This window comes from Oncorhynchus mykiss, chromosome 9, assembly GCF_013265735.2.
Source record: "Oncorhynchus mykiss isolate Arlee chromosome 9, USDA_OmykA_1.1, whole genome shotgun sequence".
NCBI lineage: Eukaryota > Metazoa > Chordata > Actinopteri > Salmoniformes > Salmonidae > Oncorhynchus > Oncorhynchus mykiss.
In genome coordinates, this window is record NC_048573.1 from 58,558,827 (window position 1) to 58,583,296 (window position 24,470).

General features: G+C 41.5%; 1 protein-coding gene across 2 annotated transcripts in view; it reads right to left on the reverse strand.

Annotated features, from left to right (window-relative positions):
* The window catches only part of LOC110532489 (IQ motif and Sec7 domain ArfGEF 2), a 62,219-nt gene that overhangs the window by 28,060 nt on the left and 9,689 nt on the right, over positions 1-24,470 (reverse strand). The window lies entirely within an intron of this gene.

Sequence of the window (24,470 nt, forward strand, 5' to 3'; positions counted from 1 at the left end):
TTGTGTTTCTTGGCCCAAGCAAGTCTCTTCTTATTATTGGTGTCTTTTAGTAGTGGTTTCAATTCGACCATGAAGGCCTGGTTCACGCAGTCTTCTCTGCACAGTTGATGCTGAGATGTGTCTGTTACTTCATTTTCTGAGGCTGGTAACTCTAATGAACTTATCCTCTACAGCAGAGGTAACTCTGAGTCTTCCTTTCCTCTGGCAGTCCTTGTGAATGCCAGTTTCATCATAGCACTTGATGGTTTTTGTGACTGCACTTGAAGAAACGTTCAAAGTTCTTGAAATGTTCTGCATTGATTGACCTTCATGTCTTAAAGTAATGATGGACTGTTGTTTCTCATTGCTTATTTGAGCTGTTCTTGCCATAATATGGACTTGGTCTTTTACCAAATAGGGCTATCTTCTGTATACCACCCTTACCTTGTCACAACACAACTGATTGGCTCAAACGCATTAAGAAGGAAAGAAATTCCCTGAAGTAACTTTTAACACATATATTAATTGAAATGCATCCCAGGTGACTACCTCATGAAGCTGGTTGAGAGAATGTGTATAAAGTTGGCATCAAGGCAAAGGGTGGCTACTTTGAAGAATTTTAAAATGTACAATATATTTTGATTTAAACACTTTTTTGCTTAGTACATGATTCCATATGTGTTATTTCATAGTATTGATGTCTTCACTATTATTCTACAACGTAGAAAATAGTACAAATAAAGAAAAACTCTTGAATGAGTTGGTGTGTCCAAACTTTTGACTGGTACTGTATGTGTTCATCTTATCATATTTATCCAATGCAAAATCAGTGTGTCTTGTTTACAACGAAACTGTCAATGTTTGCAAATAATTAAATATAAGACGTCATTAAGAATCTGAGCATGTACTTTCAAAAGTTAGACCTACCTATCCACCCCAAACAGAGTTGCCCTACCGACGCAGAAAACTACATGCTTTAACTGCTAGCTACTCTTCCGTGGCTTAACCCAATGAGAGAAGGTCGCTAGTGTTTCCCTAAAAGATGTCTGGATTTAAACATCTTCTATTGTACAGAAAGTGAATAGCTAAATCAGTTGATAGTGACAGAATAAGATTACTTTCCAAGCAAAGTCTTCTCGGCTATAGAGGGTTGTAGCTCAGCCTCTGAATGTCAAAGAAACTAAACAATGATATTCCCATATGAATCCGGGTATTTTACAGCTTGTTACTAGCATAAAGAATCAAGGGAAAAAGTACTGTTATATATCATTAATATATTTTATTTTATTCAAAATTGTAAGCTAACAAGGGTTTAGGCCTGTGCTTTTTGCCATTTTCTATAATAAAATGTTGGCCTATGGCATACCCTCTCATACCACTCAATTCAAGTCTAGGGTTTAACTTAACAGCCCTTCACTGACATGGAGGTAGGATATTTAAAGAGTGCATGGTGGGTTGAGGAATTGATTATGCCTACTTACGGCACCATGAAATGCTTCAAGTTTCAGCACCGCAATGCAAATGACTCAAATCTGACTTATTGTGAGGTCAATAACTCTGAAAAATAGATCATGGGCAAGAAACATTGTTTTCCTTAAAATCAATTATAGTAGTAGCAAGCTATGAAAGCTGACTTCCGGTCCTCCTTCTCATCTTTGCGCTCTCCTTCTCAAACTGTACAGAACATTGGCACTGTACAGGCTAGTCTCCGCGCAAGATTTTCTGGACTAGGCCTAATCCCCCCCCCCCCCCCCCCCCCCAAAAAGAAGCCTCTACCCTGAAATGCCAAAGTAGTCCTACACAGTACAACCATTGCTTAGGAGGCACACAAAAACGTTTTTGATCAGAAAGAGCAGAGCAGGCTGGGACTTCGTATATCCCATTGCAGTGTGTAATGCAGCCCAGTTGTATTCCAACCATCCCAGCAGCTATCTTAGAAAAATAACTCTGCTCTGTGCTTCCCCCGAACATGTACTTCATAGCCTATAGCCTACAGGCTGTGTATAATTTGATTAAGACCACACTACATAGCCTATAGCCTACAGGCTGTGTATAATTTGATTAAGACCACACTACATAGCCTATAGCCTACAGGCTGTGTATAATTTGATTAAGACCACACTACATTGACTATAGACTACAGGCTGTGTATAATTTGATTAAGACCACACTACATAGCCTATAGCCTACAGGCTGTGGAAAATTTGATTAAGACCACACTACATAGCCTATAGGCACACTTAATATTGCGCGCCTAGCCGAGAATCCGAGATAAGGTGTGGTATCTGGCACACATTGATATATAAGCTTAATAAGCAAATAATTCTAAAACACTGAGAAATGTTTAAATGTCATCAATTACAGACTACATGACCCTCCCCTGGACTAGATTTAAAAAATACTAAACACTCCCCTTGACTGAAATGGAAAAAGCATGACTCTCCACCATTTTCCTCCAGGTACCGATTCTGTACATTTCCATCCATCCCTAAATGGATAACATTTTAAATATTTAACACTAGGCAACTCTACATGCAAATGAGCCACCCTAATGTGTTACATGGCTACATTATCATGTGTGTTGCTTAGCCATCAACTGCTGTATTCTATGTCATATTTCCATAATACTCTGTCCAGGCAAAAATGCTAACTAGCACCCACTGACTGCACACTAGGCCTGTATATCCTCCCCCAATAGATGGCAGTCCTGGAGCATGATGCACTGAAGCTGGTGTCTGTTCAAGTTCAGGCAGAGAGTTAGAGTTAGAGTTAGAGTTAGAGTTAGAGTTAGAGAGAGAGAGAGAGAGAGAGAGAGAGAGAGAGAGAGAGAGAGAGAGAGAGAGAGAGAGAGAGAGAGAAAGAGAGAAAGAAAGAAAGAAAGAAAGAAAGAAAGAAAGAAAGAAAGAAAGAAAGAAAGAAAGAAAGAAAGAGAGAGAGATCCAGTGGGTTTAGTGGTGACTCAAAGCACCTTCAGACTCTCCACTCATTAAAGATGATTGTTATTTCTCTTCTCTAAGTGAGGACATCTCTCCATTTGTATAAAGACCCTATTTAAGTGAGCTCTCTGGCTCTCTTTGTTAATCTGTTTAAGAGGTAGCCCTCTCTCTTCCCCTCTCAGACACAGCAGTTAAGATGGAGACAACAACAGTGAGGACTCCTGATAGAAAGAAAGAGGAGGAGGCAGTATGGCACAGGCTAGGGTCAGGGGTGAACTGGTGACACATTCCCACAGGTGTATGGGAGGCAAGGTGATGAAAGACAAAGCAGGTGGTGAAAAATGGTGAGAGGATCAGGTGACATAGCAATGGAGGGTTCTTACACAGGTCAGGGGCTGGGTATGAGGTAAGGGTGTTAGGGTTAACCAGAGGGTTAGAACCAGTGGATTGAAGGGGATTTGTAGGAAGGAGTAAGGGAGGGCAAGCTTTGAAGGTAGGGTTGGTGACCAGGGCAGGGGAGTGGTGGACTGGGAATATTTTTAGGGTTCCAAGGGTCTTTCAGGAGGTAAGGATTGTTGTGAGGTATTCACAGGTTGGGGATCTTTTGAAGGCCTTTAGGTGGCCCTTACCTTGCCTGCTGCGAGTGTTTGGCAGACGAGGGGCAGCAGTACTGATGGAGGCTGAAGAAGCTGTTAACAGTCAGACTGGTGGGGAGGAGGGTGGCATAGGGGCTGGCTGCAGTAGGGGTTGTGGGAGCAGAGATTGGATAGCTTGAGTAAGATGGTGACTGCCTGACACTTAAGAAAGACCAAAAAAGAGACAAAGACACACACAGAGAGAGGAAAAGAGACAGAGAGATGAAGCAAACATGAAGACAGAAAGAGAACATTGAATTGAAGCAAAAAACAACATTGACATTGAGCAATGGTAGTAAACATGAGATACATATCCTGTAGATAGAGCGAGATTAAAAGAAGCTGATGTACAGTGAACTGCAGTGTACATGACCATCATACTGAAGTTACTAACAACCTCAGGGAGTGATGGACAACAAAGATACAGAGCTGCTGCAAACAATGCCCCTCCTCAGAGGCAGTGAGGCAGCCAACCGCCCTGACCTCTCAAAATCATCTTCTATTCTATTGACTGTCTGAGAAAAAGTGCATGGGTGGAATCCAACTTCACAAGCTTTTGGTTTTATTAATTTATTGCCTCCGGGGCCCGCTGGTGTAACTGCTAAACGGATTGCTGCTGACTACACTGTACTGCATGATTGTAGTGGGTTTACTAACGCGTTAGTTCTAGTAACTATGTTGACTATGACGTGACAACGAAGCAGGCTGTGTGTAGCGGTTAGCGTCATGAAGGTTTGGCTTTTTTCCCCGCCTAGTCACAGACAGCTGGTGTGTTGTGCCCTGAAGTCCACAGGTGAAGGGGAAAGGTGAGAGGAGGAGAAAGCGTAGATAGAAGCGTAGATAGAAGCGTAGATAGAAGCGTAGATAGAAGCGTAGATAGAAGCGTAGATAGAAGCGTAGATAGAAGCGTAGATAGAAGCGTAGATAGAAGCGTAGATAGAAGCGTAGATAGAGGCGTAGATAGAAGCGTAGATAGAAGCGTAGATAGAAGCGTAGATAGAAGCGTAGATAGAAGCGTAGATAGAAGCGTAGATAGAAGCGTAGATAGAGGCGTAGATAGAAGCGTAGATAGAAGCAAACAGAACAAACAGGGATAAACAAATTCGTTTGAAACTTTGAAACTGTTGGACTAATGATTACACCCTAGATCAGCTCGATGCAGGCAAGAGTGTGCAAGGCTGTATTGAATGTGTAAATGTCTGTCACCTTGATGCCTCAACATTCTCTCAACAGATGCAACTACGTTATAAACTATCATTCATAGGCTAGGTTGAAGCAACTTCATGATGGGTACAGGGAAAATGTGAGTATCATGTAGTAGCCTAAACCTATCGATGTTGCATTGAGCTGGGTGAATGGAATATGAATGAGAGTCATCCAATATGCTGTAAAAAAAATTACAAAAAATAAGGCCATGTTCATTAAAACATATCATCTTCCCTCATCTTATATGACTCTGACCGTCACTGATATATATATATACAGTACCGGTCAAAAATGTGGACACACCTACTCATTCATGGGTTTTTCTTTATTTTTACTATTTTTTACATTGTAGAATAATAATGAAGATATCAAAATGTTGAAATAACACAGAGCGAGAAAGAAGAAGAAGAAGAGAGAAAGAGAGAGGGGAGATTATATCTGAAAACTCAGACCACTCAGGATTATATAACACAACACTGCAATGTACCACACTGCTCTTCTGGATCATTCTAGAACAAAGTCAAACTTCCTGCAAACTTCCTGCAATACAGTAAAAGTGCATAAAAAATCAATAAGCTTTTTGAAGTCACTCCAAAATCTAAATGATCCTTTTCCAAAAAATCAGGAGTAATTCCATCTGCAGCATCTAAGCATGGCTGGATGGAAAGGAGAGAGAGGAGAAAGTGGAGAGCTCTTGGTTGAGTTGGATTAGCATGTAATTAGCATCCCTCTCACTGAGGCGAGCAGCTGCTGTCAGACAAGGACACACAGTCCCGGTCATTTAGCATGAGGGCCTGCTGCTTGTGGTGCGGAGGCCAGGGAGAGAGACCTCACTCACTTTCGCTGCTCACACACTTCAGCAGGTCACCTGGAGTACACCTGACCAGGAAAAGAGTTTTAAAGTGGTCCCTCATACAGATGGAGCTAAATGGGTAAGAGGGAGTAAGTGGAGTTAAAAATATCTTGGGGAAAGAAGTTGCGGATAACTATGAGATATTAATGGAAGAGAGTTAGTCAAGAGATGAGAGATACTGCAGATCTGAGAGAGTGCAGGGTGAGTGACAATAAAGTTTGGCTCTATTTGAACTATGTCATGCATACTCAATATTGATACATTTCCTTCTTTTTTTTTTACCCCTTTTTCTCCCCAATTTCATGATATCCAATTGGTAGTTACAGTCTTGTCCCATCACTGCAACTCCCGTATCGACTCAGGAGAGGCGAAGGTCGAGAGCCGTGCGTCCTCCAAAACATAACCCCGCCAAGCCGCACCGCTTCTAGAAACAATGCTCACTTAACCCGTAAGCAAGCCGCACCAATGTGTCGGAGGAAACACCGTACACCTGGCGACCGTGTAAGCATGCATTGCGCACGGCCTGCCACAGGAATCGCTAGAGTGCGATGGGACAATGACAACCCGGCCGGCCAAACCCTCCCCTAACCTGGACGACGCTGGGCCAATTGTGCTGCATAGATGTCATACACATTTGTTATTAAGGCACATGAAAGTTCACATATTCCAGAAGGCATTTCTGGCAAAAAACGCATTTTGATATAAAAAAAAACAAATGCCTCTCCTGTGAAGTAGTGACGTGCGACATACGCCTAGCTTCTTGAAATGGGTAACACATTTGGTTTTAATGCAGACGAGAGCACTGCTGAATCCAGCTCCACACAGATATAAGCTGACAAAGGGTACCATGAGTTTAGGGTAGGGTATTCCCTTTGAGTCAGGAACCAAAACACCTCCATAGTGAACCGTGAATGTGTTGTTTGCAGCATTCGGCCGGATAACAGCTCAAAAAGCCGCATTTGACGGTTGCATTTGAATCATTTCGATTCAAGCACGACGGTCAAGTGCAGCCTTTTCCCACGATCTAAGCGCACTCTCTGGTTGAATTTGATCTATTATCTTTTTATTTTTAAGGTTAACCACATTACAATGATTTTCAGATTCAAAGACGATATACAGTTGAAGTCGGAATTTAAACTCAGTTTTTCACAATTCCTGACATTTAATCCTAGTAAAAATTCCCTGACTTAGCTTAACCTCCAATTATAACTTTGGCCCATTCCTCCTGACTGAGCTGGTGTCACTGAGTCAGGTTTGTAGACCTCCTTGCTCGCACACGCTTCTTCAGGCCTGCCCACAAATGTTCTATAGGATTGAGGTCAGGGCTTTGTGATGGCCACTCCAATACCTTGACTTTGTTGTCCTTAAGCCATTTTGACACAACTTTGGAAGTATGCTTGGGGTCATTGTTCATTTGGAAGACCCATTTACAACCAAGCTTTAACTTTCTGACTGATGTCTTGAGATGTTGCTTCAATATATCCACATTATTTTCCTACCACATGATGCCATTTATTTTGTGAAGTGCACCAGTCCTTCCTGCAGCAAAGCACCCCCACAACATGATGCTGCCTCTCCATGCTACACGGTTGGGATTGTGTTCTTCGGCTTGCAAGCCTCCCCCTTTTTCCTCCAAACATAACGATGGTCATTATGGCCAAACAGTTCCATTTTTGTTTCATCAGATCAGAGGACATTTCTCCAAAAAGTATGATCGTTGGCCTCATGTGCAGTTGCAAACCGTAGTCTGGCTTTTTTAAATGGCGGTTTTGGAGCAGTGGCTTCTTCCTTGCTGAGTGGAATTACAGGTTATGTCAATATAGGACTCGTTTTACTGTGTATATAGATACTTTTGTACCTGTTTCCTCCAGCACAAGGTCCTTTGCTGTTGTTCTGGGATTGATTTGCACTTTTTGCACCAAAGTACGTTCATCTCTAGGAGACAGAATGCGTCTCCTTCCTGAGCGGTATGACGGCTGCGTGGTCCCATGGTGTTTATACTTGCGTACTAATGTTTGTACAGATGAACATGGTACCTTTAGGTATTCGGAAATTGATTCCATGGATGAACTTGTGGAGGTCTTTTTTTTCTGAGGTCTTGGCTGATTTCTTTTGATTTTCCCATGATATCAAGCAACGAGACACTGAGTTTGAAGGTAGGCCTTGAAATACATCCACAGGTACACCTCCAATTGACTCAAATGATGTCAATAAGCCTATCAGAAGCTTCTAAAGCCATGACATCATTTTCTGGAATTTTCCAAGCTGTTTAAAGGCACAGTCAACTTAGTGTATGTAAACTTCTGACCCACTGGAATTGTGATACAGTGAATTATAAGTGAAATAATCTGTCTGCAAACAATTGTTGGAAAAATGACTTGTGTCATGCACAAAGTAGATGTCCTAACCGACTATCCAAAACTATAGTTTGTTAACAAGAAATTTGGTCGAAAATGTGGATGAAAAACTAGTTTTAATGACTCCAACCTAAGTGTATGTAAACTTCAACTGTATACACTACTGTTCAAAAGTTTAGGGTCACTTAGAAATGTCCTTTTTTTTCAAAGAAAAACAAATTGATCAGAAATACAGTGTAGACATTGTTAATGTTGTGAATGACTATTGTAGCTGGAAACGACAGATTTTTTATTGAATATCTACATAGGCGTACAGAGGCCCATTACCAGCAACCATCACTCCTGTGTTCCAATGGCACGTTGTGTTAGCTAATCCAAGTTTTTAATTTTAAAAGGGTAATTGATCATTAGAAAATCCTTTTGCTATTATGTTAGCACAACTGAAAAATGTTTTTGTGAGTTCGAGCTCATTTGTGAGTTCGATTATAGGCTCAAAATGGCCAGAAACAAAGTACTTTCTTCTGAAACTAGTCAGTCTATTATTGTTCTGAGAAATGAAGGCTATTCCATGTGAGAAATTGCCAAGAAACTGAAGTTCTCGTACAACGTTGTGTACTTCTCCCTTCACAGAATAGCGCAAACTGGCTCTAACCAGAATAGGAAGAGGAGTGGGAGGCCCCGGTGCACAACTCAACAAGAGGACAAGTACATTCGAGTGTCTAGTTTGAGAAACAGACACTTCACAAGTCCTCAACTGGCAGCTTCATTAAATAGTATCCGCAAAACACCAGTCTCAACGTCAACAGTGAAGAGGCGACTCCGGGATGCTGGCCTTCTGTTATAGAGAGAGAATGGAAGAGGTAAAACATGACTAAACATTATAATTATGCAGAGGCAGCAGCGCTGGTTTGCGTAGCGTGGATGATGATAAGAGTTCCAATTAAATCAAAACAACCTGTCAGCACGGGCTTTGATAATGCTGAATGTGGTAGCTGAGATCACAGCACATCCCTATTTATTCTGATTAAATACAGGTTACAGTACTTACAGTTATTCCTGTACTGATGAGAAAGTTTTCTGCCTAAATATTATTTCAGTACTGATGAGAATACTTTCTGCCTAAACATTAAGACAATTTTCCAATGTTTTAGAGGAAGCCTGCAGAGCAGAACACCATGGGAAAGAAAGGCTTCTACCCAAATCTGTGTGAACCCTACTTTACTATGTCATGACATATTAGTCCGGCTACACTGATTATTCTACAGTAAAAAAAGTATAATTCTAGAATAGTTCTGATTATTCAGCCTGGGGTCTGACTCTAAGTGAAGAAGCGAGATCTCAGAGCAGATGTTGTTATGCAAGACCTAGCTAGCATCCAGTATGTCCTACAGAGAGACCTCCTGACTCCTGTTCGTTAGCAGCATCTCCTTAACTAACATGAACAGTAAAATGAACAGTAACATTAACAATAAGAGGAACAGCATCATGAACAGTAACTAAAAAAGTAACATGAACAGAGGGGGTATGTTATATTGTTACATGTACACACACACACACACACACACACACACACACACACACACACACACACACACACACACACACACACACACACACACACACACACACACACACACACACACACAGTAGAGGAATTTTGATGGAGGGAGGGCAGAGAGAGTGAAGAAAGGCAAGGATAGCAGCACACAGGGAGGAGTGAATAGGGCGAGAGACACGGAGGTGATGTGTATTTATGGCAGCAAGAATGGAGGGAGGAAGAGAAGAGTGGGAGGAGAGAGAGAAGTACAGGAGAGCCACAGAGGTTGTATACGGAGGAGGCCAAGGGGTGAAAATAATCAAGAGAAGAGGAGCGGAGGAGTGGAGAGGAGATTTAGAAGTGGAGGAGGAAACAGAAATATGGTGTGTGGAGGGCTGTTCATGGTACAAATAAAGGACTTCCTCCAACACACAGGTAAATAGAGTGTCAGGTGTTGGTGTGTTGGTGAATCCGTCTACCTATAGAGGAGACGAAAGAGGAAGACACTCATAACAACATACGGAATGTATACAGTTTACCCATTACATACATTCGTCTCTACCATTGTGTCATTATCTTTACACAACCACCTGTTTCACATCGTATAGCTTGAACATTTCAACTCTGGTGCACATTACAGTTCATGGCCAGTAAGGATTCATATTCACTATTCTCAGTCAATAGCCAGGCACAAACCTCTTGATAAACCATTTAATTTCACATTTCAACGTTTCTATTCACTGTCCACAGATGAGAGTGCCTGCATGTGGGAGCCTACTGCGTCATACCACCTCCATCGTGTGACCCTTGACCCCCTTCCTGAGAAGGAGAGACGTTTAGATGGCCACTATCGCTGTGTGAGCTGCCTCTAGCCTGAAGTTGAGTGTTTTGCATACCCCCTCCCCCGATTCTGGGCTCCGAATCTCCCGCTGCTTGGCAACAGCGCGGACTGCCTGTGTGGGCGTTTGGTGCTGAGTGCTAGGCGATAGCAGCGCTTGCGCGCCAGAGAAGAAGATGGGCATGGTTACAGTTACTAGCCAGCCGACTGACTATCTACGAAGCAGCAGCGCCTGCTCTTTCTATTGGACTTCTCTAGCAAAGTAAACAACAACACCACTGTGTATACTACCCTAAGATGAGGGTTTTAATACTATGCTGGCTGGGTGGTTTACCTATCAGATCTGTTTTTTTGGTGGTTGTATGGACAGACACAATTAGCTTTCATTAAGGGGAGAAGAGGTGGGAAGTCAGTGACAGATTCACTCAAGAGGCTGACATTATGTTGAGTTGTTACAGGATCAGTTAGTTAGTGTGACAAGTATAATGATCCCTTATGTCATCTGACCACAGAAACAAGTGGTCCAACTTTACCAACTGAGGGGACCTGTAGCTTACCCTCCAATTAAAAATGACTCTCTCACTCACTTTTCAGCAGCTTTCTTCCATCTCTCTCTTTTCTCTCTGTATATTGTCTGTCTTTCACTCCTCTCCTGGTCTCACTCCTACCCTTTCCTCTTCTCTCCCTCTCTCTCTTCTCTCTCGCCCACAGAGTTCTTTGCAGAGGAGCTCACAGCGTTCCCACGGTAACCAGTCTTCTGCTCCACAGCACTGAGTGCAAATGTATGTGTTTCATCCGCGTCCTGTCGTCAAACTACCACTTATCTACATCTGAATGTCAAAGGCACTGAATCAATTAATAGTTAAGCAAGCCACAATGGCCAGTGGCTAAAGGACCGCTGATTAAGCCAGGATCAAGACATGTCAACTAAACAACTATAGATAGATATAATGTATTCAGTATAGTACAGATCAGTATAGTAATAATGCAGATATAATGTCCTCAGTCAGTCAATGATGCTGAACCTTGTTTCAGCACTAACATTTCCAAATTAGGTCTGCCCCAAAACAAGACCAAAGTTGATATATTTGTTTATTTAAAAGTTGATATTTGTTTATTTAGATCTACATTTTTAAATGTAGATCTAAATTGTTTGTACCTTTATTTAACCAGGCAAGTCAGTTAAGAACTAATTCTTATTTTCAATGATGGCCTAGGATGGGTTAACTGGTCTAGGAACAGTGGGTTAACTGGTCTAGGAACAGTGGGTTAACTGCCTGTTCAGGGGCAGAACGACAGATTTGTATCTTGTCAGCTCAGGGGTTTGAACTTGCAACCTTTCGGTTACTAGTCCAACACTCTAACCACTAGGCTACCCTGCCACCTGCAGATGCTCTTCTAATACACTGATCGACAAGAACAGTAACACAAATGTAAGATACAATGATATACAAACAATACAGCAAAAACATAATACAAACAATACATCTAAAAAATATATTTTTTTGCTGTTTTCTTGAGTAATTGGAGATGGAAGGGAGTTCTGTATAAAACTGCGTTCCCGTGAATTCGTTTTGGACTTGGGGACTGTGAAGAGACCCCTCGTGGCATGTCTTGTGGGGTATGCACAGTATGGGTGTCTGAGCTGAATGTTATTTGATTATGCAAACAATCTGGAATTTTTGTCACAGTAATATTTATCATAAAAACTAAAAGAGAAGCAGTTAGTGTCTCATCAACCCTCAACCAGGAAAGACTGGCATGCATGATGTTCTGTGTGTGCAGTTAAGGGCAAGGTGTGCTGCTCTGTTTTGAGCCAGCGGCTTCTTTGCTAGGTCTTTCTTTGCTGCACTTGGCCATATTACCAGACAGTAATCAAAGTGGAACAAGACCAGAGCCTTTTTGTGTCAAAAAGACATCTATGTTTCACAAGTTTGGACATCAAAGTACAGCACAGTAGAGCTAAGTAAAGTAGAGTTCAGTACAGTACATTATAGTTCAGTACAGTACAGTAGAGTACAGTAGCGTACAGCACAGTAAAGTAGAGTATAGTTCTGTACAGTAGGGTGCATTAGAGCACAGTAGAGTAGAGATCAGTACAGCACAGTAGAGTTCAGTACACTACAGTAGAGTACAGTAGAGTAGAGTTCAGTACAGTAAAGTAGAGTATAGTTCTGTACAGTAGGGTGCATTAGAGCACAGTAGAGTAGAGATCAGTACAGCACAGTAGAGTTCAGTACACTACAGTAGAGTACAGTAGAGTAGAGTTCAGTACAGTAAAGTAGAGTATAGTTCTGTACAGTAGGGTGCATTAGAGCACAGTAGAGTAGAGATCAGTACAGCACAGTAGAGTTCAGTACACTACAGTAGAGTACAGTAGAGTAGAGTTCAGTACAGTAAAGTAGAGTATAGTTCTGTACAGTAGGGTGCATTAGAGCACAGTAGAGTAGAGATCAGTACAGCACAGTAGAGTTCAGTACACTACAGTAGAGTACAGTAGAGTAGAGTTCAGTACAGTAAAGTAGAGTATAGTTCTGTACAGTAGGGTGCATTAGAGCACAGTAGAGTAGAGATCAGTACAGCACAGTAGAGTTCAGTACACTACAGTAGAGTACAGTAGAGTAGAGTTCAGTACAGTAAAGTAGAGTATAGTTCAGTTACAGTACAATACAGTACATTATAGAGTACTCAACTCTAGTGTGCTCTACTGTGTACTGTACTGAACTATACTCTACTTTTCTTTACTCTACTCTACTGCGCTGTCCAAACTTGTGAACCCGACTGTGGTTTGTGACAGCTATGTTTTCCCATTGGAGCTAATTAAACTGCATAAATCCCACTACCAATTTTTAAGAAAATCAGTTACTGATTTGGTAACCGAATTTCGAGTTTTAATCACTTAATAATTAATCAACGAAATTGATATCAGTAAAAACCCTATAACTCATTTATAGTTTATACCTTTACTTGTTACTTCTGTGAACTTTCATTATCTCCCTCCTCATGAGGGAGAGAAATAAAATAAAAAAATACACTACATGCTCAAAAGTATACTACCGTTCAGAAGTTGGGGTCACTTAGAAATGTTCTTGTTTTGAAAGAAAAGCACATTTTTTTTGTCCATTAAAATAACATCAAATTAATCAGAAGTACAGTGTAGACATTGTTAATGTTGTAAATGACTATTGTAGCTGGAAACGGCTGACTTTTAATGGAATATCTACATAAGCGTACAGAGGCCCATTATCAGCAACCATCACTCCTGTGTTTCAATGACACGTTGTGTTATCTAATCCATGTTTATCATTTTAAAAGGCTAATTGATCATTAGTAACCCCTTTTACAATTATGTTAGCACAGCTGAAGACTGTTGTCTGATTAAAGAAGCAATAAAACTGGCCTTTAGACTAGTTGAGTATCTGGAGCAACAGCATCAGCTCCAGATACTCATCCATTTCTACGCAGATGATACAGTCTTATACTCAGCTGGCCCCTACCCAGATTTTGTGTTAAATGCTCTACAACAATGCTTTTTTAGTGTCCAACAAGCTTTCTCTACCCTTAACCTTGTTCTGAACACCTCCAAAACAAAGGTCATGTGGTTTGGTAAGAAGAATGCCCCTCTCCCCACAGGTGTGATTATTACCTCTGAGGGTTTAGAGGTTGAGGTAGTCACCTCATACAAGTAGTTGGGAGTATGGCTAGATGGTACACTGTCCTTCTCTCAGCACATATCAAAGCTGCAGGCTAAAGTTAAATGTAGACTTGGTTTCCTCTATTGTAATCACTCCTCTTTCAGCCCAGCTGCCAAACTAAATGTGATTCAGATGACCATCTGCTAGATTATGGAGACGTAATTTATAGATCGGCAGGTAATTGTGCTCTCGAGCGGCTAGATGTTCTTTACCATTCAGCCATCAGGTTTGCCACCAATGCTCCTTATAGGACACATCACTGCAATCTACACTCCTCTGTAAACTGGCCATCTCTGTATACCCGTCGCAAGACCCACTGGTTGATGCTTATTTATAAAACCCTCTTAGGCCTCACTCCCCCCTATCTGAGAAATCTACTGCAGCCTTCATCCTCCACATACAAAACCCGTTCTGCCAGTCACATTCTGTTAAAGGTCCCCAAAGCACACACATCCCTGGTTCACTCCTCTTTACAGTTCGCTGCAGCTAGCGACTGGAACGATCTGTAACAAACACTGAAAGTGGACAGTTTTATCTCAATCTCTTAATTCAAAGACTCAATCATGGACACTCTTACTGACAGTTGTGGCTGCTTTGTGTGATGTATTGTTGTCTCTACCTTCTTGCCCTTTGTGCTGTTGTTGTCTGTGCCCAATAATGTTTGTACCATGTCTTGTGCTGCTACCATGTTGTGTTGCTACCATGTTGTTGTTATGTTGTGTTGCTACCATGCTGTATTCTCATGTGTTGCTGCCTTGCTATGTTGTTGTCTCAGGTCTCTCTTTATGTAGTGTTGTGTTGTCTTTCTTGTTGTGACGTGTGTTTTGTCCTACAGTTATTTTGTTTTTATTTTTCATTTTTAATCCCAGTCCCTGTCCCCATAGGAGGCCTTTTGCCTTCTGGTAGGCCGTAATTGTAAATAAGATTTTGTTCTTAACTGACCTGCCTAGTTAAATAAAATTAAAATAAAAAAAATACTGAAGATCACAGTCATAGGATGCCAACTTTCCAACAAGTCAGTGCATCAAATTTCTGCACTGTCAACTGTAAGTGCTGTTAGTGGAAAGGTCTAGGAGCAACAACGGCTTAGCTACAAAGTGATAAGCCACACAAGCTGACAGAAAGGGACCGCCGAGCGTAAAAATCATCTGTCCTCGTTTGCAACACTCAATACTAAGTTCCAAACTGTCTCTGGAAGCAACATCAGCTTCATGAAATGGGTTTCCATGGCCGAGCAGCCTAAAATCACCATGCGCAATGCCAAGCGTCGGCTGGAGTAGTGTAAAGCTCACTGCCATTGGACTCTGGAGCAGTGGAAATGCGTTTGCTGGAGTGATGAATCAGCCTTCACCATCTGGCAGTCCGACAGACAAATCTGGGTTTGGTGGATGCCAGGAGAATGCTGCCTGCCCGAATGCATAGTGCCAACTGTGAAGTTCAGTGGAGGAGGAATAATGGTCTGGGGCTGTTTTTCATGGTTCGGACTAGGCCCCTTCCAGCGAAGGGAAATCCTAACGCTACAGCATACAATTACATTTTAGACGATTCTGTGTTTCGAACTTTATGGCAGCAGTTTGGGGAAGGCCCTTTCCTGTTTCAGCATGACAATGCCCCTGTGCACAAAGTGAGGTCCATACAGAAATGGTTTGTCAAGATTGGTGTGGAAGAACTTGACTGGCTGCACAAAGCCATGACCTCAACTCCATCGAACACCTTTGAGATGAATTGGAATGCCGACTGCGAGCCAGGCCTAATCACCCAACATCTGTGCCAGACCTCACTAATGGTTTTGTGCCTGATTGGAAGCAAGTCCCTGCAGCAATGTTCCAGGAAAGCCTTCCTAAAAGAGTGGAGGCTGTTATAGCAGCAAAGGAGGGAACAACTCCATATTGGAATGAGATGTTCACTCATGTAGTGTATCTTAAAGATATGTGGGTTTTTGCTAATGGAATTTCAAGGCACAAGGCAATGTTTCTTAAACTTACATAAGGCAGAACATTTTCTCCAAACTAAGTGTTGATATTAGTTGGCAGGTGTCTCTACTTCAACATTATTGTGTTTTGATGTATTTCAAATACCTTTTAAGACTTTTTCTGGTAGATGTTTTCTCAGACCCCTTTTCTATCTGTTTCACCAAAAATCAAAGCCTTTGCTTATTCCAAATTCTTAGGATTGAAAATGGTTGAAAAATGTATATATGCCTTAATTCAAATATATAGACTCTTAGCTTTCATTTCACCCCCAATTTGACATGCTCCTATGAACTTCTCATGTTGGTGCTCATGGGTCCTTTTACATGGAAATGACCGCCACATTCTAGGGGTCAAGAGAGCACCTTTTACCGTAGGTAACCTACTCATGCGTCAACAAAAGAATGTGTCATAGGTCATCATTTTAATGTCCTGCATGTGCTTATTACCACTGTGCATCTCTAAGTGACTATGTCACCGCTCCGACACAACAGTTTTTCTGTACACAACCACTAATTTAAAGGAGCAATTGAATAATCAAATGGGTGGGTTGACGCCATCATCAACCCACCCAATGAACGTGGGAGGTGAGGCAGGCTGGGGGAGGCAGGCGGAGAGAAGGTGGAGGAGGACGGAAGCACAACATTGGAACTGCCTTAGGGAACGCTTTACAGTTTCCACAGCAACCATGTTTTCTACAACATATTATAAACCTAAGCCAAGGACAGTGTACTCCAACTTTAAAATTAATTGATATCAATATTCAACAATGTGTTATCACACCTTTGACAAGTTCCCAATAAGCTTTTATTATGTGAGGCTTACAGCACAACCTTATATGTGACTACTAGAGCTACAACAGAATAATACACAGTGAAGAATAACTACAAATATAATTTTATCCCCAAAAAGGTCAAAGGAAAGTGGTTTTGTGACTGTAGGGTAAAATGTAGACAACGCCACCACTAAGTGCTTCCATGTAGAGGATGTAGTGGGAGGAGCTTCACTACTTGTTGAAGACGATGCTGCTGCCTTCAGGGCATCTTTACTAGAGAGGGTCCAGAGAGATCTTATTATCTTATACAGTATACTGCTCTTTATTGGCACGGGTCAAGCAGGTTGAGCTAAAGCATATTCACAAATCTGCCCAAGGAAAAGTTATTTCAGCAGTGTCTTTGTGTAAGAGTCCCTACTTAAAGATACAAATGTCAGAATGCACTGCAACAGCGGGGAAGGGGAACAGCATGTGCATTAGTGGTGTGCGAGTCAGCTGTTCACCCGCATCCGCCCACAATTGCTAATAACCAATCCACAACCGTCTGACTAGACTTTATGTGATAAAGTGAGAATCTAAGGCCCGCACCTGACCCTATCCCGCTAATATAGGAAATGCGCTGTGGGTTACAGTCAGAGACGGCGGAACCATTTTTTGACAGGGAGTGCAGATTTTTTTGTGTCTGATTTCGATATGTTTCTGCTTATAATTGCCAACATTTTGGTAGGCTACTTGTTAGTCAACTTCTCTATAATTAGATACATGTACCTTCTCTGTCATTATATGTTGCCCTAGAAGACTAAATAAACCCTTGCTCAACAGAATCATTTCATAAATCGATCGATTGAATGCTTCAATCTAGTTGACATCCATAAACTTCTCTGTCATCTCTGCTTCTTTCGCAGAGCAAAGACGTTTAGGGACCAGGGAGAAAATGAAACAACAAAAAAAGCAACGGGGATGATTTTCTGTGCAACATTTCTAAATGACATCAGTTTGACCGGCTGTAAGGAAATAGAGAGCTGTGAAAACAACCCAACGTGTTTCTGATAAGATTTCAGTTCGGCTTGGATGCATATTTAGGTTACTATCAGCTTTTATGATGCTGATAAAGATAGCACCTTTACAGACAGTACCTAACTGAGCATTCGCATTCTCTCAAGATGCTGAAATAAATAACTCACATTTCTATACTCCTGTTCCCGAGTAAAAATGTTTCCTACATTTGGTGTGTCATTTTATTGCAAGAAATGCTTAATTCTGCAGGAGTTAATATTAAGGCTATATAAGAGGTTATAGACCTACAGTCAGTGTCCAGATTTCAGTTTTCATTGAACCCATCTGAACAGTATAGGCTACAGTTCCCTTCATGTGTCATAGGCCTATTTGAAGTCCCCGTCTTGTGACTGTTGAATTTGTACAGCGCCTCACAATCATCACACATTACTGCCATCATCCTCTTTCACCACTTCACCAAATCTTTCCCAAACATTCCAAGATAACATATGGAATAGTTTTAAGACGGTCATACCAAAGATCATTTAGCTATTTGATTTTGAATTTCAAGACCCCTTAAGTTATCAAAAAAATATATTAAAAAATGATTTGATGAAACATTGATTTTGGCATTACTGCTATTGGCCAAACACATTAATGAACAGATTCACTCCATGGAACAACAGATAACCACAAACAAAATCTAAATGAAGTTAAATGAATATCAGGAAACTATTTAAAAACCTTTTGACATGTATTTATCCCCTTATTGTAGGTACTAAACTATCTCCATATATACTTACATTTATTTTTTTAACAGGCAACGTACCAGGGACCTTTAGAGTTCTTTTTTGAGAAATGTGGGGGTCATAGAGCAAAATGGAGAGTCTCATCTTTCAAAGCAGGGGTCAGAATAATTTGTAGGCCAAACCGATTTCTGGGATGTCTCATGGTCTGACAAACACCACTCTGCCACCTTTCATCACAGATGCAGAAGGGCGATATTGGCAGATTGAAATGCAGCCCAAGCAAAAAAATGGATTTCTCTAGCTTAACAGACAGATTTTTATATTATGTAAATTTGATTTAGCATTTTTTTAAGGTGTTGTTTTGTCTTTATCCAACCCACACACCATTCATCTACCCAATATTGAATGACCCTAATCCCGGCCGCCCCGCGGATATCTGTGGGGACTGCGGGTAATGAGTCAACTGAGTCAACCCGCGCATTAGTAATGTGCATGTACTTCAATGTTATAGAGACTTGAGTGGCTTCTGTCAGAGAATCAAATCAATTACAGTACCAGTCAAAAGTTTGGACACACCTACTCATTCAAGTGTTTTCTTTTGTTTTTACTATTTTCTACATGGTAGAATAATAGTGATGACATCAAAACTATGAAATAACACATATGGAATTATGTAGTAACCACTGTGTCTTTGTGAGATGTAAAGTAGGTGAACAGATGATCTCTCCATGTCTAGTTCCCACCGTAAAGCATGGAGGAGGAGGTGTGATGGTGTGGGGGTGCTTTGCTGTCTGTGATTTATTTAGAATTCAAGGCACACTTAACCAGCATGGCTTCCACATAATTCTGCAGCGATACACCATCCCACCTGGTTTACGCTTAATGGGACTATCATTTGTTTTTCAACAGGACAATGACCCAACATACCTCCAGGCTATGTAAGGGCTATTTGACCAATAAGGAGAATGATGGAGTGCTGCATCAGATGACCTGGCCTCCACAATCACCCGACCTCAATCCAATTGAGATGGTTTGGGATGAGTTGGACTGCAGGGTGAAGGGAAAGCAGCCAACAAGTGCTCAGCATATGTGGGAACTCCTTCAAGACTGTTGGAAAAGCATTCCAGGTGAAGCTTTAAATATGGAATTGGTATTTTACCAAATAGGGCTGTCTTCTGTATACCACCCCTACCTTGTCACAACATAATTGGCTCAAATGCGACAAATGAACTTTAAACAAGGCACACCTGTTAATTGAAATGCATTCCAGGTGACTACCTCATGAAGCTGGTTGAGAGAATGCCAAGAGTTTGCAAAGCTGTAATCAAGGCAAAGGGTGGCTACTTTGAAGAATCTCAAATATAAAATATGTTTTGATTTGTTTAACACTTTTTTGGTTACTACATGATTCCATGTGTTATTTCATAGTTCTGATCTCTTCACAATTATTCTACAATGTAGAAAATAGTACAAATAAAGAAAAACCCTTGAATGAGTAGGTGTGTCCAAACATTTAACTAGTACTGTATGTAATCACAGACGACTTTCATCGACATCTATCATTTCTTCAGACTAAAAAAGGAGAAAGGGTAAACCAGATGGTGATGGAGGAGAAAAGAGGAAGTGAGTGATGGAGGAAGAGGATACAAAAGTAATTTCTGCAGCTCCTCTGAGTCATATCTGCAGCAGAGGGAAACAGAAACAGTGAGGGGGAGAAAGAGAGAGAGAGAGAGAGAGAGAGAGAGAGAGAGAAAGAGAGAGAGAGAGAGAGAGAGAGAGAGAGAGAGAGAGAAAGAAAGAAAGAAAGAGAGAGCAAGTATGTGTGATTCAACAGAATTATCTTCCTCTGCAACAAAAGCCATTACCATCCCCTGCATTTCAAAACAGAATTAATGTCAGCCTACAAAGCAGAGGAAATATCCACATGTAGTGCCCTCAAGAGAGGCGGAGAGGAGAGAGAGGAGAGGAAGAGAAGGATAGAGAGAGAGAGAGAGAGAGAGAGAGAGAGAGAGAGATAACTCAACTTCTTTCTGTTCTTCAGCACATCAGCAATACTCAGCAACTCTAACCGGCCGTCCTAAACACCTTAAGTTTCCTACGTTCCTTCTCTACAGGGAAATGTTATGAGCAAGCCATTTTGCAAGCCAAGATCAACGTTATAGTACTTGCTACCTGGTGGAATATTTCACCATGGGGAGAACTGTCATATCACCCCATTAAAAATATTCCATGATGGCCATAAGATGCCTGGGATGTCTACTGTCTAATATTGGACATCCCAGGAGATCATACACACACACATACACTCTCTCACACACTCTCTCACACACACACACACACACACACACACACACACACACACACACACACACACACACACACACACAGCAGTAATCACAGCCCCTTGGCCAGGAGTAATTGAACTCAGGTCACACTAATTAATCTCTCACACTCCCTCTGTGTGAGTCTCCCTCTCTGTTTCACACGTAGCCAGACACTTCCAAACATTTGCACAAGCATGCAGAAATGCACACATGACAGAATACACCCAAACAGCACTCTATTCACTTGTGCACCACTTTGACCACAACCAATAAGATCATTAGGCACACAGCCACTGACATGGCTCCAGACTGACTCCTGACTCTGCTGACCCCTGTATCTCTGTCAGATTCAGTAACCTGAGGACCTGTGACTCACATTGTTCATCTTCCCATTAACGGTGCTGGAGGGAGTGGACTATGGGACAAAATATGGGAGAGCTGTTTGGGCTTCTCCGCTGAGCCGCTGGAAGAGGAGATGGGCTAGTTTGTGCTGTTGTTGCTGTGGTTCAGAAGCAGAAGTGACACGGTTATCATACTCTAAGTCAGGCCATTCTACTATACATCCCAGCCCTATAACTCAGAGCAGGAGGACAGGACAGGACAGTCACATGGGTAATGTTGAGTTTTTTCAAAGAACCTTCACTAAGAGGCCATAAATACCTTATCTCTAAACCTAGTTCCTCTGCCCTGCCCTCTCCCTGCCTCCTCCATTTCTCTAGCTCGCTACCTCTCTCTCGCTTGTTCTCTCTCTCTTTCTATCTCTCTCCCTCCATTTATCTCCCTCTACCTCCCTGATAACAGATGGTGAACCAGTGTGTGTGTTCCACGGTTTCTCTTTTAGAACGAAGCATGCTGAGTTGGGGTCGCTCTCTCTCTCTTCCCCGCCCTCTCTACTCTATCTCCCTCCCTTCCACTCTATATCCCTCCGCCCTCTCTCTTTCACGCTTTGATCTGAACCATATCTAGATGGCAGAGGGTGACCTGAATATGGAAGAAGTAAATATTGTGATTATTAGTGTGTTGTTGTTGACAGATGACAGGCCTCACCAGTAGCCTAAGAACGAGCTGACAGGTGAGAGTTTGGTAAGGTTTTGAGGACAAGGTCAGGGCAGAGACCTACATATAGGCAAACCGAAAATAAATCACAATTCTTTATTACTGTAAATGTGGCACTTGAATTGAAGAACAGTAGCTATTAGATAAACACCTAAACCAAGTAGCTAATGTGTCACAACCAACACTACCATTAACAGGAGAATCAGCAAACTGTCCTACATTCACATAACACCCACATAAATAACTAATATGTGTTTCTATCTAATGACTAAGTCATCCCACGGGATGGAGGCAGGGGGACACAGAGGAAGGAACGGAAGAATATAATGAGACTATAGGAGACGTTCCTGATCAATAGGGAATTTAGTCTAGTCAAGAGTCTGAATCAATTTGATGAGGGACTGAGAACAAATGAAGATCAAGTCATGACACAATGAAGGAATTAGGTCGTAGTCCACCAAAATGAGAAATTAGATGATGATTTTTCTGATGTTATTACAGCTTCATAACACATAATATGATGTATGATGCAACTAGCTTTTTGGTCATATGTTAGAATACAACAGTATTTTCACAGGGATCTGCCTCTAGTCAAACAGCTTAGATAATAGACCTAGTACCAGAACAAAATTAGACCAAACATTATAATCTGTGTGTGGAAGTAAAACTGAGATGAGTTCCAGACTTTCATTTTAGCTTGACCTGGCCAGTAAAGAGCTGATCTACTTCACTCAAAAACTAACCTAACCTTCACTCAGAGAAAAATACAGAAAAGTTATGGTGTATTGTGGTTGTGACGCCGAGCATCATGGGAGTTGTACATTGAGATACGCACGTTCAGGCTAATTCCCGTCTCATCATTATTGAATTGTTATATAGGCGGGCTTATGAAACCACGAGACATAAAAGATTGGCGACGAGTAAGTCTGAACCTACAGTAAATATTCTGTCTGGAAGAAGTTGTTTTTTAATGTGGCACATGCTAATTGCACATGCTAATTGATAGCAGAGGCAAGTGGGGCCAAAGACATTTAATTTAATTTACTATGCAGCCTGCTACAGCCAGACAGGCCAGGTAATAAGACATATGGGGATATTGTGAAAATACTGAAAGGACACTTTTCACCAAAACCACTAGTTATTGCTGAAAGGTTTAGATTCCACAGGATAAATCAGGAAGAGGGAGAATCAGTGACAATGTTTGCTGCTGCATTAAAGAAACTATCAGAGTACTTTAAGTTTAATGATGTACTGAATGATACGGAGTGAAGCTAAACAAAAGATACAACTGACTGAAAGTAATCTGATCTTGGCAATAGGCTTAGACGGTATTCAGATTTTCATATCGTCATACTGTCCTTCTCTCATTCAGGGATTTATGGTATTACCGGCATAGCTCATAAGGGGGCGCTAAAAACACAAGAATTCTAACAAAATTAGCACAAACAAATAGCGAAATCACATAGATGCTGTTAACTAAATGCTAACGATGTTGGCAAATCCACCTCAGTTATACAAGCATAGCTAGTAGTTACCGAATGTCATTTTTGGTGAGTGTGGATATTTACAAGTGAATGTGAACAAGAGAAATTGTGCAAATGAACAAAGTTGTGATGCATTCTTTTCAGAAGGAAGAGCAGAATGTGTACATGGAGCAGATGGGAGAAGAACAGAGAAGAAAAAAACTAGTAGGAAGCACAGGGAAAAAATGGCAACTGTACAGTACAGATAACTCATCCAGAGCTCTTTGACTTCTGGCAGAAAGCCATTATAAGATATCTGATGGCAAACATAACTTGATCACCTCATGTGCGCCGCGCAACAGAGACTCCCCCCTTGTGCTATTTAAAACAAACACATGACTGGCTCAACTGTTCTGGGGAACTATGGTAAGCTTCATAATGTAAAATAATGTGACAGGTGAAATGAAGAACACAATCTGATTTATCTCCTAACGTATCAACGTAGCTACAAATATTAAAATGTATTGAAAAACTTCAAAGAAATTGTTTTGACGGTATTAAAAAACAATCCCGTGGCTTTTTCCAAGTAGCCCGGTAGCCTACTTGGCAAGGGCCATTGAAGTCAGTGTGTCCATGGAACTAGCTGCCAATGAGGCTCAGCAGTTTAGTTCATCAGGGAAAGTGCACAGAGTTGCAATTGAAAATCAGAGAAAGGGACATCAAGGCACATGCTTCCGCTGTGGCAAAGAGGGACATCAGGCGTCTGTCTACATGTTGGTGTAAGGACATAGATTGCTGAGCCTGCGGTAAAAAGGGCCACATTGAACAAGCCTGCAGAAACAAAAAGAGCTCAGAGAAAACGTCAGAGACATGTTCACGCTTTTGAGAAAGAGAACAGAGAGGTGAGTGACTCATCAGACGAGGAAGTCACACTGAATATTCTGACTGTTGCTGTGGGGCCGCACAGCTACTATGTCTCTCTCTTACTAAATGGGTAGCCGGTGCATATGGAGATGTGTCAGACACAGTCTACAAAAAGACACTGAAACACCTTCCACTTCAGCTAGCACACATCATGTTAAAGACTTACACAGGTGAATC